Consider the following 16,104-nt stretch of genomic DNA (forward strand, 5'->3'; position numbering starts at 1 on the left):
ATTTTAACTCGCGCTGACTTTGGGAAGTCTGTTGTGTATAACCCTGCATTCAAAGACAATCTCTGTATTTTTTGTTGTTTTTGTTTTAACATAGCAAACACTAGTAGAAATGTAGATTCTACTTTATACTAGCTAGCTTTTAGCATGTAGGGTATATAGGCTACAACAGCCTCATCACACTAATCAGTTTAACAGCTACTCATTCAGACCTGTGGGTATTTGGGATGAACAATAAATCCTGACCGCTCTGCCACGTGACTGGTTAATACAGTACTTCCACTTGACTTAACACCAGCCAGGGGAACAAGGGAGTTGTGATTGGGCCTGGATGTGAAATGGTTGCAAAGCATTAATTTGGCCACGGCCTGTTTTATCAAAATGCCTCTCTGTTGTTATAGTCAACAAAAATCTCTTCAGGATAAGAGTTCACTCGAATAAGTGATGATTATCCTTCTAATAGGCTTGAATATTTTCAAACCTGAAGTTAAGTGGCAGGCTCTGCTCCCTTTGTTTGCCTGAGCAGGGGGAGGTGGACATGTGTGCAGAGGCAGGGGCTCTGAAGCCAGGCCCTCTATCCTTCCTGTTCAGTTACCAGAGGCCTCTCACTTATCAGTTCCAGATCTAACAAGAACAGAGAGAAAGTCAGACCACTGACAGGAAGGAGATTTTTTTCCCCCTCCCCCTTTTTCCTTTAGCGAAGTTAACAGAATGTCTGCACCTTCGGATTTCGCAGAGGAAAGCAATTACTCATTAGAGCTTACACTGGCAGTACAGAGAAAAAGACCAACCTGGCAACCTTTAGATATCAACCCGGTGAAATGAAAGTGGGTGCCTAGTCTGCTTTGTAGAGAAAGACCTAGTCGATTAATCAATTAGTAAAACAGAATGCACCCAGCCAAGAATTTTTACACTGGTTTATGCAGCAAAAATTGCCAGACAGAAGCACCAGCTCCTCCTCGCTGAATAAGGTTTGGTTTGATACTGTTTTCGCCGAGTGGCAGTTCGGAGTACCCAGCCTTCTTAGAGTCCCTGGGGGGGGTGCTGGAAGGTGCTCCACCTGGAGACTCTGTTGTCCTGCTGGGAGACTTCAATGCTCACGTGGGTAACGACAGCGAGACCTGGAGGGGCGTGATTGGGAGGAACGGCCTCCCTGATCTGAACCCGAGCGGTGCTTTGTTATTGGACTTCTGTGCTAATCACAGTTTGGCCATAACGAACACCCTGTTCGAACATAAGAGTGTCCATAAGTGCACGTGGCACCAGGATGCTCTAGGCCGTAGGTCGATGATCGATTTTGTAATCGTATCACCAGACCTGCGACCATATGTTCTGGACACTCGGGTAAAGAGAGGGGCTGAGCTGTCAACTGATCACCACCTGGTGGTGAGTTGGATCAGGTGGCGGGGGAGGACGCTGGACAGACCTGGTGCACCTAAACGCGTAGTGAGGGTGTGCTGGGAACGTCTAGCAGAGGCCCCAGTCCGCGAGATCTTCAACGCACACCTCCGGCAGAGCTTCAACAGCATTCCGAGGGAGACTGGGGACATTGAGTCCGAATGGACCATGTTCAGCGTCTCCATTGCCGAAGCTGCTGCATTGAGCTGCGGCCGCAAGGTGGTTGGTGCCTGCCGTGGTGGTAATCCCCGAACCAAATGGTGGACACCAGAGGTGAAGGGAGCCACCAGGCTGAAGAAGGAGGCCTATCGGGCTTGGTTAGCCTGTGGGACTCCGGAGGCAGCCGACAGGTATCGACAGGCCAAGCGGAATGCGGCTCGGGCAGTGGCTGAAGCAAAAACTCGGGTGTGGGAGGAGTTCGGAGAGGCCATGGAAAAAGACTTTCGGACTGCCTCGAAGAGATTCTGGCAAACCGTCAGGCGTCTCAGGAGGGGAAAGCGGTGCTCTACCTGCACTGTGTATAGTGCTGGCGGAGCGCTGTTGACGTCGACTGAGAAAATTGTCGGGCGGTGGAAGGAATACTTCGAGGACCTCCTTAATCCCACTGACACGTCTTCCGGGGAGGAAGCAGAGTCTGGGGATGAGGGGTGTGACCCACCGATTTCCGGGGGCGAGGTCACTGAGGCAGTTAAACAACTCCTTGGTGGCAGAGCCCCTGGTGTCGATGAGGTCCGCCCCGAGTTCCTGAAGGCTCTGGACGTTGTAGGGCTGTCTTGGTTGACACGTCTCTGCAATGTTGCGTGGAGATCAGGGGCAGTACCTGTGGACTGGCAGACCGGGGTGGTGGTCCCCATCTTCAAGAAGGGGGACCGGAGGGTGTGTTCCAACTACAGGGGGATCACACTCCTCAGCCTCCCCGGGAAAGTCTATGCCAGGGTGCTGGAGAGGAGGGTTCGTCCGCTAGTCGAACCTCGGATACAGGAGGAACAATGCGGTTTTCGTCCTGGTCGCGGAACACTGGACCAGCTCTTTGTCCTCTCGAGGATACTTGAGGGTGCATGGGAGTTTGCCCAACCAGTCTACATGTGTTTTGTGGACCTGGAGAAGGCATTCGACCGTGTCCCTCGGGGCGTCCTGTGGGAGGTGTTGCGCGAGTATGGGGTGTCTGGCCCATTGCTACGGGCCATTCAATCCCTATACAACCGTTGCAAGAGCTTGGTTCGCATTGCCGGCAATAAGTCGGACTCGTTCCCGGTGGGTGATGGGCTCCGCCAAGGCTGCCCTTTGTCTCCGGTTCTGTTCATAATTTTTATGGACAGGATTTCTAGGCGCAGCCAAGTGGCGGAGGGCTTTCGCTTTGGTGGCCTCAGAATCTCATCTCTGATTTTTGCGGATGATGTGGTTCTGTTGGCTTCATCGGGTGAGGGCCTCCAGCTCGCACTGGAGCGGTTCGCAGCCGAGTGTAACGCAGCGGGAATGAGGATCAGCACCTCCAAATCTGAGGCCATGGTTCTCAGCCGGAAAAGGGTGGAGTGCCCACTCCGGGTCGGGGATGAGTTCCTGCCCCAAGTGGAGGAGTTCAAGTATCTCGGGGTCCTGTTCGCGAGTGATGGGAGAAGGGAGCTGGAGATCGACAGACGGATTGGGGCTGCGGCTGCAGTAATGCGGACGCTGCACCGGTCAGTCGTGGTGAAGAGGGAGCTGAGTGTAAAAGCGAAGCTCTCAATTTACCGGTCGATCTACGCCCCTACCCTCACCTATGGCCACGAGCTGTGGGTAGTGACCGAAAGAACGAGATCGCGGATACAAGCGGCGGAAATGAGCTTCCTCCGAAGGGTGGCTGGCCTCTCCCTTAGAGATAGGGTGAGAAGTTCGGCCATCCGGGAGGGGCTTAGAGTAGAGCAGCTGCTGCTCCACATCGAAAGGAGCCAGCTGAGGTGGTTCGGGCATCTGGCAAGGATGCCCCCTGGGCGCCTCCTGGGCGAGGTGTTCCAGGCATGTCCCACCGGGAGGAGGCCCCGGGGCAGACCCAGGACACGCTGGAGAGATTATATCTCTCGGCTGGCCTGGGAACGCCTTGGTATTCCCCCGGACAAGCTGGAGGAGGTGGCTGGGGAGAGGGAGGTCTGGACCTCTTTGCTTAGGCTGCTACCCCCGCGACCCGACCTCGGATAAGCGGATGAAGATGGATGGATGGATGGATGGATGTTTTCAGACAAGAAATCTGAATATATCCCCTTAAGCTTTTACTTTTTTGTGATGGTCTACAGACTAAAGAAATGGCTGTAAAACAACTTTGATTTAGTAAATAAGGAGTTATGCTGTAAAAACTACTAGCTGCAACCCAACAAGATTTACTCCCAGCTGATTTATGTGGCTATCAGCCACTATTTACACTCCTCTGTTTGAGACTGTTGCTATTTCTCATGGCTGTAGCCATATCATCAACCCCCCTCCACTCCATCGCTCCACAAAGGCACTGTGAGAGGGGAAAAGTCTGTCACTGAAAATGAGAGAGAACTGACTTTGAGGCACTCGTGTCATGTCCCCGTTCATGTCACATCCCCCTTCGTTTCACTTGCTATCACCGTCTACCTCGTCTGACATTTCCACAATAATCACTTTGGTTTATCCCACTCAGCTGTGTGGCAGGCAGATGCTTGTCACAGCACCGTATTTCTCAGCATTCACACTGCTCTAATCAAGATTAACTACTCTTATCTATTCAGTGTGTGCGTGTGTGTCCTGGATGCCCCAATTCCTAATCCATAGCTGCATTGTATAATACAGTGGACAAACCAATTACATTCGCTTTCCACAACATAATTCTCCCCCTTCAGCGGGATGTACACTGAGCTCCATATTGCATAAGGATGAGCTGGTGGCTCGCCGATGAAGAGGATAGTTGTGACCTTCTGCATGTGTGTGTGCGTGCCTGTGCTCGGACTGCATATGGAACATAAGCACTTTGTTACACAGAGCCTCCCAGGAGCTCCTGATGAAATCAACATGTTCTGTGAGAGGAGAGCTGATGTTGGCCACACACAAACTGCTGCCATCACATGTTTACTAAAGACCCTCGAGTACAGCGGAGGACAGCGCATGCCAGTGCAAACAAAGCCGTGGTCTTTATATCACTGTAGTGACAAGGGAGGCAGATATCGGTTTCCAGTAACGAGATTTGTTTGATTCCTGCTTTGATACATATTTTCACACAAAGCAGCATCTGAGCTAAATAGGGAGTTCCCAGCAAAGACCGTTGAATTTTAGGATTTTAAAAATAATGTGGACACATATAGTTGTGCGCTCGGCTTTCAAACTTCACGAGGTGTACATTTTTATCACCTATGTTTATAGGAAACAAAGTAAATGAAATCATACAATAATAATGCGAGTCAGTCAGAACACCTCTCCCAGATGTTCTATTTTATGTTCTATCTGTTGCAGTGTTTACTCCTGTTTCCTGAACACCACATCAAAAAAGAGATATTGACATTCTCTGACCTTGCTAGCCTGTTAACTCTGTGTAAGCAAGCTTCATTTTTGCAACACATTTTTCCAAAATGGGAGCTTTCACCTGCTCCCTTATATCCCAGGATGTGAAGTGGATTTTACACCAGATGCCCTCCCTGACGCAACCCTCCCTGTTTAAGACCAGCACTAGGAGTACACTTGTGAGCCCCTGAGGCTTGATTTGCGCCTCCTCCAGGGATCTCTTACATAACCATAAAGCCCCTAACAAAGTTTAAAAGTCAGCGTTTTCCAAAATATTTGACTATATACTATTTGCTTACAAATCAACAGAAATGCATAGATACAAATGTGGACAGTGCAACTGAGCAATTAACCCGCGTTAGCTTCCCCCATTAAGGATTCTCTGATTCGCTCAACACAGGCGATCTCTTTTGACTTTCACACAGTTTAGCCAATTTAAATGGTAACTGTAAGCACACCATCAGGATGTAGAAGGTTAATTTAAAACTTCAAGTGGCAAACAAATGCAGCCTAAAAAGAAGGCTGGGAACAACTTTAATGAGCGCATTTGTGTAATGATAACATGCAGCAGCGAGCTCTTTGCAGAGCGCTCACACTTCCTGCTGTGGCGCAGATTTAAATCTGAGCTTGGCTATGTAAACCTCCGCCATATATGTTTCAGAAAAATAAATTACTCACCTGTGTTATTTTCAATCCTTGACTCTTCACCACTAAGGACCCCCCCCACCCATTCACACACCAGGAGGAGAAACACTCCAGTGTCTCAATTCTTCTGCCCCTGAGAAAAATCAGAGAAAGAAAATACATCAGGCGTCGCAGTATTATTTACCAATCTCCGAACACTGAATTATTACATTTGCATTATTCTCCTGAAACTCAATCTCATTCAGTGATTTCACTTCTCACAGATTCCTATGGGCTTTGAGTGGCTTCCATCTGCGCCTCGCTTAACGTGATACACTTCTTCCCAGCACGGATAAGCTCCTTCACGCTCCCGTGCCCACAAAGGACAAATCAAAAGAGCAGCCGACACTTCACACGACCAGCATGGCATCATAAACATCCACCACACGGTAAGTTCACTGCCGTGGCGCATTCACAATTCACTCCCAATTGACAGATAAGCCTATTAGGACGGTCCTTTACTATAGCTTGGCACCCAGTCTGGCAGGCAGAACTCCTGCATATACCCAGTGATATGCAGACCCTTAAAAAAATGACCATATTTTCTTTAAGGGTGACTGGTGAAGTACAAAACCTATAAATCAGTTAGGGAAGAAAGTAACCAGCAGCTAATTTTAAACCAAAATATATATAAACATACTGCTTATCATGTAGGGTCCACACAGTTCAGAATCACGTCTTTTGTTTGTTCGCACAATTAAGTTTAGAAGCTTTAGTTCCCTTTGTGAATTCATCATGATAAGGTGTCCAACTACTGGGATTCAGCAAACACTGATGTCAGTGCTCAGACAAACGGATGACCTCAGCAGTTTGTTGTCCCACAAACTCTCAAATGCGAAGACAAATTGTAGATGTTTAAGCCTGTCATTCAGATCTTGAGAGAGGGCCATGAGAGGGTGCAGAGTGCAACTTAAGTTCCCTGCTTTAAATGAAGGGCCACATCAAGGTAGTACTTGTAAATAGTCATCTCTTAAGGTAGTAGTTTCTCAGTTTGTTCAGAAAGATGAGGCTCAGTCAGGTCCAAAGAAAAAATAAGTTTTTGTCACTCTTAAAATGTTGAAGTATAAAATTCCAAGGAGCTGAATGAGTTATAGAAGAAAAGAACAAATTTAATGGCGTTTTCATCAGGTGACACGTAGCATACTAGCCATTTCTGTTCCCAGGCAGGTTTTTAGTGAGCTCATGCTTTGGTTGACAGGACAAGGCTAATACCCAAAATCTAAAAACTGTCTAACCACAAAGTGTGTTTTAGCATTCAGCGAGAGAGGGTGGTCCCTTGTGTCTCGCACTTTTTTAATCCTATTTTTATGATTGGAAGATTTTTCAGGCGGCATTTCTCCCCTGTTGGAAGTGCCGCTCTCTGAAAAGAGAAAGTGGAGGAGCGCTGGGGGCTCAATGGGTCGGGAGAGAGGAGGAGGAGGAGGGTTTGACGCTGGGTGCCTCCTTTTTAAAGCCAGATTCTCCCCAGATACCTCTGTGCTATTCATCAACAGCTTTTCCAGGGCTGTGAAAAATCAATGTGCTCTGCACTGCAAACAGTTCATAATGACAGGGGATGGAGGGAAAAAAAAGCTCAACTGCAAGAGAATTGATTTGTTTAAGTACAATAACACGGCTCTGCAGCGTGGTGAGGAGGAGGCTCGAGCACCCAGACAAAGACTGACTGGCAGTATGAAACCACAAGCAGTAATTGATAAACTGCTGGCAAAGTGCAAATACAGAAGCCTGTTATCTAATTAAAGGAGTTTTTCTCAAAATTACAACCTGACAGAGGAAAATACGTGATGACTAAATGTCTTTTCTAAGATGGGTAAACACGAATAAAGAGCATAATAAGATTACTCAAAATGTGAAAAACAGAAGATATTCTCAAATGAGATGGCGTATCCAGAGGAATTCAGAGATTTTTTCGTCAGAGTTGATGAATATTTTCGAGGTCAAATTAATATCAGTAACTTAAAAATGTTTGCTTTTATTCTAACAAATACCCCCAAACGTGTCCTTGAACCGACTTGCAACTTAAAAACAAATAATTTGTACTTTCAGCACTGAGTAAGTAAAGTCACTTCAAAGGGCACACGAGGATGGTTTGATGGTACACAAAGCCGAGTCATCACAATGTTTCAGGATGACATTAGGCTTCTCCAAGGGAAAGGGGGAAAAAATCACAAGGTGAGGTTTTCGTCCTGATGCTGCAAAAGCCAGAAGCCTGGAGTAAATTGTGTCAAGACAGGCCAGCACAATAAAACATTTCTCCCTGCTGCTTTTTAAGCTGGCCACAGAGGTGCATTTATCATTGTTATTATTCCTTCAGAGAGGGCCTCCCAGGTTTAATTGGGTCCTCATGGAGTCAAAATCCCCACTGTTGCTGAAGCCACTGGAGCTGGACAAACTTATTCCTCCCAAGTCAGCAGCGGGTTTTACTGGCTGCGTCAATGAACAGTCATTCAGTGCAAAATGGCCATGAAACCCGCTGGCGAGCCAGAAGGGCAGTGGGCTCTCGGTGCCACCCGCTAAGCCTCGACAATGGCATGAGAGGGACACCTGGAGAGAAGCACTCACCTGGCTCTGCTCTCAGCGCTGTGGGGAAAGCTCTCGAGAGCCATAGGGTGTCCGTCTATCCAGCCAGTTCTCCGGGGCCATTATTCCCAGTGAGCTGCATTTGCATTTTAACTCGTAACTACAGCCGGATTTAAATGCATATGGATATGAAAGCATGCAAACAAATGGAGGAGGAAAAGGATTAAAGAGATTTTTAGGTCTTAATAAAACAATTAGTGAAAATGATAAGCAGCTCAAAAACATAAACACAGAGAGTTGCTTTAGCATTAAAAGTGATGAATATGCTGAGTGTAATTAATTATGCCATGGGTGAGCCTTCTTTAAAATCCACAGTATATTTAGCACCCGTTTCCCTTTTTTTAATCACTTCCCTTCTGACAAATATGTACAGTGACTGGAAACTAAAATTCTTAAAAAGGAGATAAAAACAGTTTTAATCAACTATATTCTTAATAAATACCAGCTTTGAAACGTTTGAACTCCCATTCACCTCCCTTACTTCTACTTAGTGTTACCTTGGCACATGAATCACCATTCCTGCTTTAGACCACTTCCTGTTGTTGATATAGTCAAGACATGCAAGATCAATCAAGATATGCATCTCCTCTTTTCACAAGCTTTCTAAAAAAGGCACTTTCAGACAGTAACAGACTACTTGTTTGCAACGATTTTCATAATCGAAGCTAATAAAAACTATAAAAAATGAAGCACGGGAAACACAGAGGCAATCGCCTCACTTTGCAGCACAGTGAGTTTGTTTACGTATACACCAATATTGTAATTAGAGACAAATTAATTGAGGTTTCTGCCAGCTGTCATGTGATAGCATAATTATGTTGTTTTTTTGTGGAATTAAGGTTAAAAGTCAATATAATTCTTTCATATAAACCACAGTAGGGTAACAAATGAAGACTAATTAAATTATAAATTGATTGGTTTAAATGACTATTTCTGTAAATAGATCTGATAGCAAATTTTAGTGCAAATACTACAATTCAAGTAATATTTAAAAGGCAGTTTTATGGATTTTAGAACAAAAAACCAAAACAAACAAAAACACATGGTCACTAATTAATGACACGTAGTTGTAGAGACCAGAAACAATTTCCAGCTTTATTCGCCTCACATATGTCCAGTTATTTGTGGTCCACTTCATGAATAACAACATGCTCACAGTGTTGCTGGCAAATAGTCATATGCATACTCACAGCCACATGCTAATATAGCATTACCAAGGAAGCTCTTCAGTGTGCATGAAGACACAAAGTTTACCCATGTTTGCAAGGGAAGCACCATGAAAACATAACAGCAAAACCTAATCTGGTACTTAAATTGCCCTCACCCAGAGGAAAATGCCCATTTTACAGAAGCTAAGTCATTAAAGCTAAAGCTAGCCAGAGCTCAAAGCCAGACACAAGCCAGCAGCCTCGGTGTGAGCAAATTTTTACTACGGAGAAAACAGAAACCAAACTCCACGAAAACTGATGCTGCTTCACAAATTACAACCTTAGCAACAAACCAAGTTGCTTATTAACATCTATGTGTGGTGGCTACTGATTTTTTCACTAGCATTAGCTAACATCTGCGTTACAGTAATCAGAAGATTTAATGGTTTATCCAGTTTTATCCAGTCGAGCTGGCCAACCAAGCACCCGCAAAAATGGCTGACACCCTAGCGTCATCTCTCCAGAATTGTTGACATGTTTCCTGATTACAATAAAAGAATTAAATGCATCTGTGATTTTTTTTTTCAATGACAGACACATACGGTACACAGACTGTTATTAGCATAGCCTGTTTTGTTTTTGTTATATTAAATTCAGTCCAGTTTATTTCATAGTTAACATCAAATTTTTGCCCTCAGTGACAGTATTATGAACCCAAGGATGCAACTTCTTGAGCGTGAACTCAGTTTGCTTTTGTAAGAAAAGAAGTGAGCTTGAAACCTTAGGATCAAGAGTTTGACCATTAAAAGTTGTTTTTCTTCCCCCTGATTGAGATTTCTTTTGTGCTTATTTCCTTTTATTCTAGTCCATAAAGTGTTCCTTGATGTCCTTGAATAGGATGTTCAGACAATCTTCTGTAAGTACCTTAAATGTACGTGGAGGTAAAGCTCATGATGCTGGTTTAGCTTTCATTTTGGAACCCTGACTACACACTGAAGAACAGAGACAATTATTAAGTGTCAAAATACTTGCAGGGATGGGAATGCGGTTGAAAATATGCTTCGTTTTGGAGAGCAAATCTGACTCTAAGTTGGCTATTACCCATCTATCGTTAACTAACAGCTACCTTCCTAAACTAGCAAAACAATGTCTTGCATGGATAAAGCAGTCCACCCAAATATGTTAAGAAATTAGCTTCCAGGTTTCAACCAGGAACAGTCTGGTGTATCTCTCATCGCTAATATAACTGAGGCTGTTCTAGGTGTTACACAGAGAACTCTGTGTAAATTAGTAAATTATAAATGTTTTGAGTTAATACATTTTGAATCATTGTACTCAGTGTAAGTTAGAAAATACTGTATAAACAACATAAAGCTCTTCTCAAGAATGAATTTAATCTGTCAATTTATCCTACAGGTTATATTGTAGATACAGTACACACTGTAGCTTAGTGCCTAATGGAGGATTAATTGGACACTATCCCAACACACATAATGCTTCCCTCAGAGGACATCCATACAGAGTGAAGGCACAAAGAGTCACACCATTTTTTAGAGGTGAAAAGCCATCAACATGAAGCATGTTGATGCACTGAATGAATGCCGTAGAGATGATTACAGGTTTAGAGATAATGGTTTTTACCATGATACATTTACAGGGCATGAGACGCCTGCTCAGTGAGCTCCCCGATCTTCACTCTCTGCTGATTAACACAAATGCTGGTGCCTACTTAACCACCATTGCTGCAATTACATGGAACCTCTCTCTCTCTCTCTCTCTCTCTCTCTCTCTCTCTCTCACACACACACACACACACACACACACACACGCGTATCCACAACACACACCCTTGTGCAAAAAGGTGCAGTTGTATATATACTGCGTGCTACCAGATCAGGATCACAGCAACTACCAATTATGTGTCTTATTTATGCAAATTCAGGTAATTTACTTCCTGCTGTGCATAACTTCCCAATGTGTTTGCCCTCTAGCATCAATTGTCTGTATTGCTAGATCACCTAAACAAGTGAAACAATTGAATGAGAATAATTTAAAGGTTAATTTAGAGGTTTATTATAAGGGATTGTAATGTCTATCGCTTAAGAACCTTGATTCAGTCAATTAAATGTCTGCTGAGATCAGGGAAAGGCAACAGTCTCAATCTCAGTCACTAAAACAAAGCACTTCCAAAGTGTTCAGCAATGAGCGCTCCTCACACAGAGAAACTATGAACAAGTGGGTCACAGGGAAAAGTTAAACGGTTGCAAAGTAGACAATGGCACGTGTTTGATCAAATGTGGTCTTTACTGTGTGTTTACTAGAGCTGGGCGATAGAACGATAACGATATGTATCGCGATATAACTTTTACTCGATAGAGAAATTAAGCTATCGCGATAGACCTCGCCGCTCTTGTCCTCAAAAAAAAAAAAAAAAAAGGTCAGCCAATCCAAATTAAGTAGCGCAGAGCCGCAGCGTCACGGCCGCAGCGTCACGTCGCGTGACTTGTTACGTACAGCACAAGTGCCAAGCCGCACGTGTGTTTGTTTGGGAAGCAGCCAGCGGGTAATGGAGCCAGCGCGTAATGGAGGAAATGAGTGTGCCGACTAGAAAAATCAACCGAGCGTGACCGAAGAGAAAACAGATGATGGTTCCAATGCCGGAGAGATTGTCAAACGGAAGAGCCATAGAAGTTCCGTAGTGTGAAGGTATTTCGGCTATTTCAAGTCTGACAAAAATAGAGTAGCGTGCACTGTAAATTGTGCCGAAAGCAAGTCTGGAAATACAATAAACTGGTGCATGCGTCACACTGTGCGCCACGTTATTGTTTCGGTGAAATGAATTTCTACAATACTGTTACTGTTAATTCTACTCTCTGCAGTGTTTAAATGCTTACATATACACACAGTTACTGTCCCTCCACACATACGACTCGGTTCTGCTTCTATGCCCCAGCTTTGTTTACTTTTTCCCACCGAGGCTTCTAGACTTCTGATTGGCCAACATTTCTGCACGGTTAGGAATCTAGCGCCACCTGCTGCTTTGGCATGTTCATAGCAGCGTTTTCCTTCATTTCTGCCTTTATGTGTGGACGGGATTATTTTTTAAAACGAAAATGGAAAATCTCCGTTTTCAAAAATACCCGTGTACGTGTGGACGTAGCCTCAGTCTCTGACTGGAAGCGCTAATTCGTCATTCGGCTTTTGTCAGACTAAAGTAACTGTTAAAACTGTTTGAAAAGCTCAGCTATACAACAAGGAGAGATTGAGAATTTCCTTTTAGTTCTCAGTTTATTTGATATTGACAAAAGTTAGTCAGTTTTGTCTGTTCTTCTGTAAAACAAACTAAGATTTATTTTTAGAATTAATATTTTGTTTCTAAGTGGAATTGACAATTTAGTCTGTTTCGTTTGTCTTATTTTGAAACTTAAACGCTTTAGCGGCTGCCTTTTGTGTAGTTTGCAATATTTGCCTTTATTTATCTGAAAAAGTCTCATGTTCCTTAAGTACATCTACCCTGTTGAACTTATTATGGGAAATAAATATTTAAATAAAAACAAGCTGCTGATTATTTCACATTTTACTTGTGAGCAACGGCACATTTAAATCTTACAAATATAGTTATTTGGCTTATATCGTGATAGATATCGTTATCGCCTGAAATGAAAAAAACATATCGTGATATGAAAAAATCTCATATCGCCCAGCTCTAGTGTTTACTGAAGCTGTAAATGGTTATTTCACTCAGTGCATCAGAAGTGGTGCCCAAATCAAGAAAAGACCCGTTTATGAAAGCCGATTGTCACTTTAACAGACTGTTTTTCTATTTCCAAAGAGTGAGACGATGCTCATGAGTCCTGCATGAATTGATGGCTTCAATACTGTTTTTCCTCCTACTCCTCTCTCTATACTATATCTTGTTTCAAAGGCGAGAGCAGCCCAAGAGGGTGCTTGTGTTTTTCTTCCTTTGTTTCCAGTCTTTCTGTATCAGAGTGAGAAGGTGGTAGCAACTCCCACAAGGGAGATAGAGCTGGAGTTGTAGACTGCTGGCAGAGCGCTAAAGCAAAGAAATGCTGCACCGTCTGACCAGCGACATAAAAACAATGCCCCTCCTGCCTCCTTTACCTTGTCCTGCTTCATCTGCAAAGCAAACCTGCAGCCATAGATTCTTCCTTGGTCACCTGGCTGTTCTTACTGTTTCACCAGCCTGTGAAGGGTTTACCAGAGGTGAAAGACTTCATAATGTGATAAAGACAAGCAAGGCAGAGAAAAAGAAGGAGATCCTTTAGCCAGCAGCAAATTAGAGGTGGATGTGACAAGCCCTTATGTGTGACAAGAAAGAACCTGTATTTGCATTTTTAGCCCTCATTCTTCATCTCGTTCCCTCATCTTTGCTTCCTCCGTCTCATAATAAGGAAAAAGCAATGTGTGAGGGGGCGGGGGGGCATATACACAGAGGAATCCAGGGAGGAAAAAGAGAGCACATTACTATTGGGAGGGGAAAATGATTAAAGGGTAAGATGAACACAATCTGCTGGTTCCAGAGGAAAAGGGAAGGAATTTCCAGAACCAATAAGCAAAGCATCACAAGTAGACCTGCCTTCATGTTCAACCATGACCGTGCTGGCCAAAGCACATTTTCTACATCTGACTTTTTGCACTAGCATGTATGTTTAATACACAGCCAACCATTAGAAGTCCTTGAATATTGATTTTTTTGTAAGGCACTGCTATCTTCCAATTATTGAAAATATTACAGATTTGATACAGAATTGCACATGTGGGCTTCTGATTGTTGCAGTTAACCAGGTCTAACAGTGTTACGATGACTCGGTTGCAAAGGCCTCTCGAGGCGAAACGGGCTAAGAGAAAGAGAAGGAAAAACAGCAACATCAATAATGAAGTGAAGGAGACGGGAGGAAGAAAACAAAGCCGTTCATAACAAATGAGAAAACAGGCAGAGCGTCTCATTGCGAGAACGCTAACGACAATCAATTAGCAATTCCTCATGATCTTGGGTGCGTCGGAGTATAAGGTGTCTTAATGAGTCCCATTTCCATTAGCTGCTCGACTCGAGAGGCATAAGGAGGAGGCTGCTTCCACCAGCTCCTCCATCTCAATGCCTAATGACTGCGAGAGTGGATTACTCCATCAATTCCTTGCTTCTCTTTGTTTATCCCCAGCGTAAATAATGGTCAACCATTACAATGCATTAAGCGGGCCACTCTACACAGAGCGAATGAGAGCGAGAAAGAGGAGCACAAGTGCTCCAGCAGCATCCTTCAGTGATCTCCAGGAAATCGGCTAATACCAGGCATGCCATGTGGCGGCAGGGCGGGGGTCGGGGTTGTGGGGTGCGGCATCTGATGCTTGTTGAATATTTGGCTGGTGTTTACTGGGCGCTATGTTTAAAGAAAAGCATCAAAAAGGTAAGAACAGAGCACAGAGTGAGCCATATTACCCTAAAAGATTAGTTCAATAAAACCACAACCCATGCAGAAAATAACCCGATAGGCTATCTGTGCAAGCTGCTCATTACAACCCATAGCTACATTTTTAATCCCTGGTCAATCCCCAAAGCTCTTGTGGCTGCAGGTTGTGATGCTATTACAGAGGTAAAAAGTCTGTGAGAGTGGGATACTGGGGTGTGGGACCTGAGATGCTATGTGCACCTATCTGTTTTTGCACTTTCATAAAACAAAAATCAGTTGAAAACAGGCCGAATTATCTATTTTGATGCTCTGACTATCACAGCCTAAACTAGTTTTGCCTCCATTGTATTTTCTGACAGAATGACCCTTTAAAAAAAGTTACCCGTTTAACTCTTTGGATGATTCATAAATATCTTAGATATAATCTGTACTTTTTATGTCAGTTTGCTCTGATTCGAATCTTACACAATCAACACCACACAGAGTACTGTTCGAGTAATACGACCCAAATAATCTCTCCTCCTTGTTGCAACGCCTTCACCCCGGATTGTATCGATCAATATTTCACCCAAGGCCCCGTCCCTCCATTTCTATTTCGCTCTCTTACTCTCGTTTCCCCTCGTGTCATAGCACCGGACAGGATAAAAATTAAACGCATCAGCAGAAAAACACACAAGTGGAAATGATAGCGCTGCTCAGGCCACTCGGGTCATGAATTCAGCTAACTGTGCTTATCACAGGCTCCAGCTATTAGTCTTAATAGCTGCTGTGACAAACCGCCTTGAGAGGAGATGGGTTCTGCTTCTCGGGGCTTACCACAGACAGGTGATTCTCATCTGTGGTCTCTTCATGTCACACAGCAGAGCGAACTGTCTGCCAGATTATTGTAGCAAAACATCAGAAGCAGGCGGTCTATTATATATACCAGAGCCATGTGTTTTTTCCCATACTCAGCATCCATCAAGGACAAAGTAAGTATTCAATTAACTGATGATTTAAAGACCTCAAACAATTATACGAGGAAAGCCAGTGAATGTTCTTTGGATATGCCACATGCTTGTCCAGCAAAAGTCCAGCAGTTTATCTCAGTTCTTTAATAGTTTTACTGTCTTTTAGCTAATTGTTTTGGGTTTGTTTGTTGGAACATTTTGGTGTGCTCTTCCAGCAATAACACAGACATTTATTAATGCTCATCGCAGACTGCTGTCTGATCATTCAGCTGGAAAAGTTTCATAATATTTCTTTGCAGAAAATTGATAACCAGTCACTTTCACTTCTCAAGCCTGCAGCTTAAATAACTTCTCATTCATCACTACTGAACAAATACAGCTTGTATTACATTGCACTTTTCTTCCGGTGGAGAATCGACTACA

The 16,104-nt window shown here is 44.0% G+C and overlaps 1 protein-coding gene across 3 annotated transcripts in view; it reads right to left on the reverse strand.

Moving 5' to 3' along the window:
* LOC147323482 (zinc finger MIZ domain-containing protein 1-like) overlaps window positions 1–16,104 on the reverse strand; it is a 113,587-nt gene that overhangs the window by 78,702 nt on the left and 18,781 nt on the right. For 2 of the 3 annotated variants that reach the window (XM_086303861.1, XM_086303863.1), the window contains exon 2: window positions 5,569–5,668. The gene's annotated coding sequence lies outside the window, so the exon portion shown is untranslated. Of the gene's footprint in view, window positions 1–5,568; window positions 5,669–5,796; window positions 5,814–16,104 lie in introns of those variants that run through there. The other variant, XM_086303862.1, reaches the window with a different exon arrangement.

Source organism: Aulonocara sp. 'chitande type north' Nkhata Bay, linkage group LG8 (assembly GCF_057382095.1).
Source record: "Aulonocara sp. 'chitande type north' Nkhata Bay isolate Kocher_YH1m ecotype deep benthic linkage group LG8, A_spYH_male_GT1.1, whole genome shotgun sequence".
Lineage (NCBI taxonomy): Eukaryota > Metazoa > Chordata > Actinopteri > Cichliformes > Cichlidae > Aulonocara > Aulonocara sp. 'chitande type north' Nkhata Bay.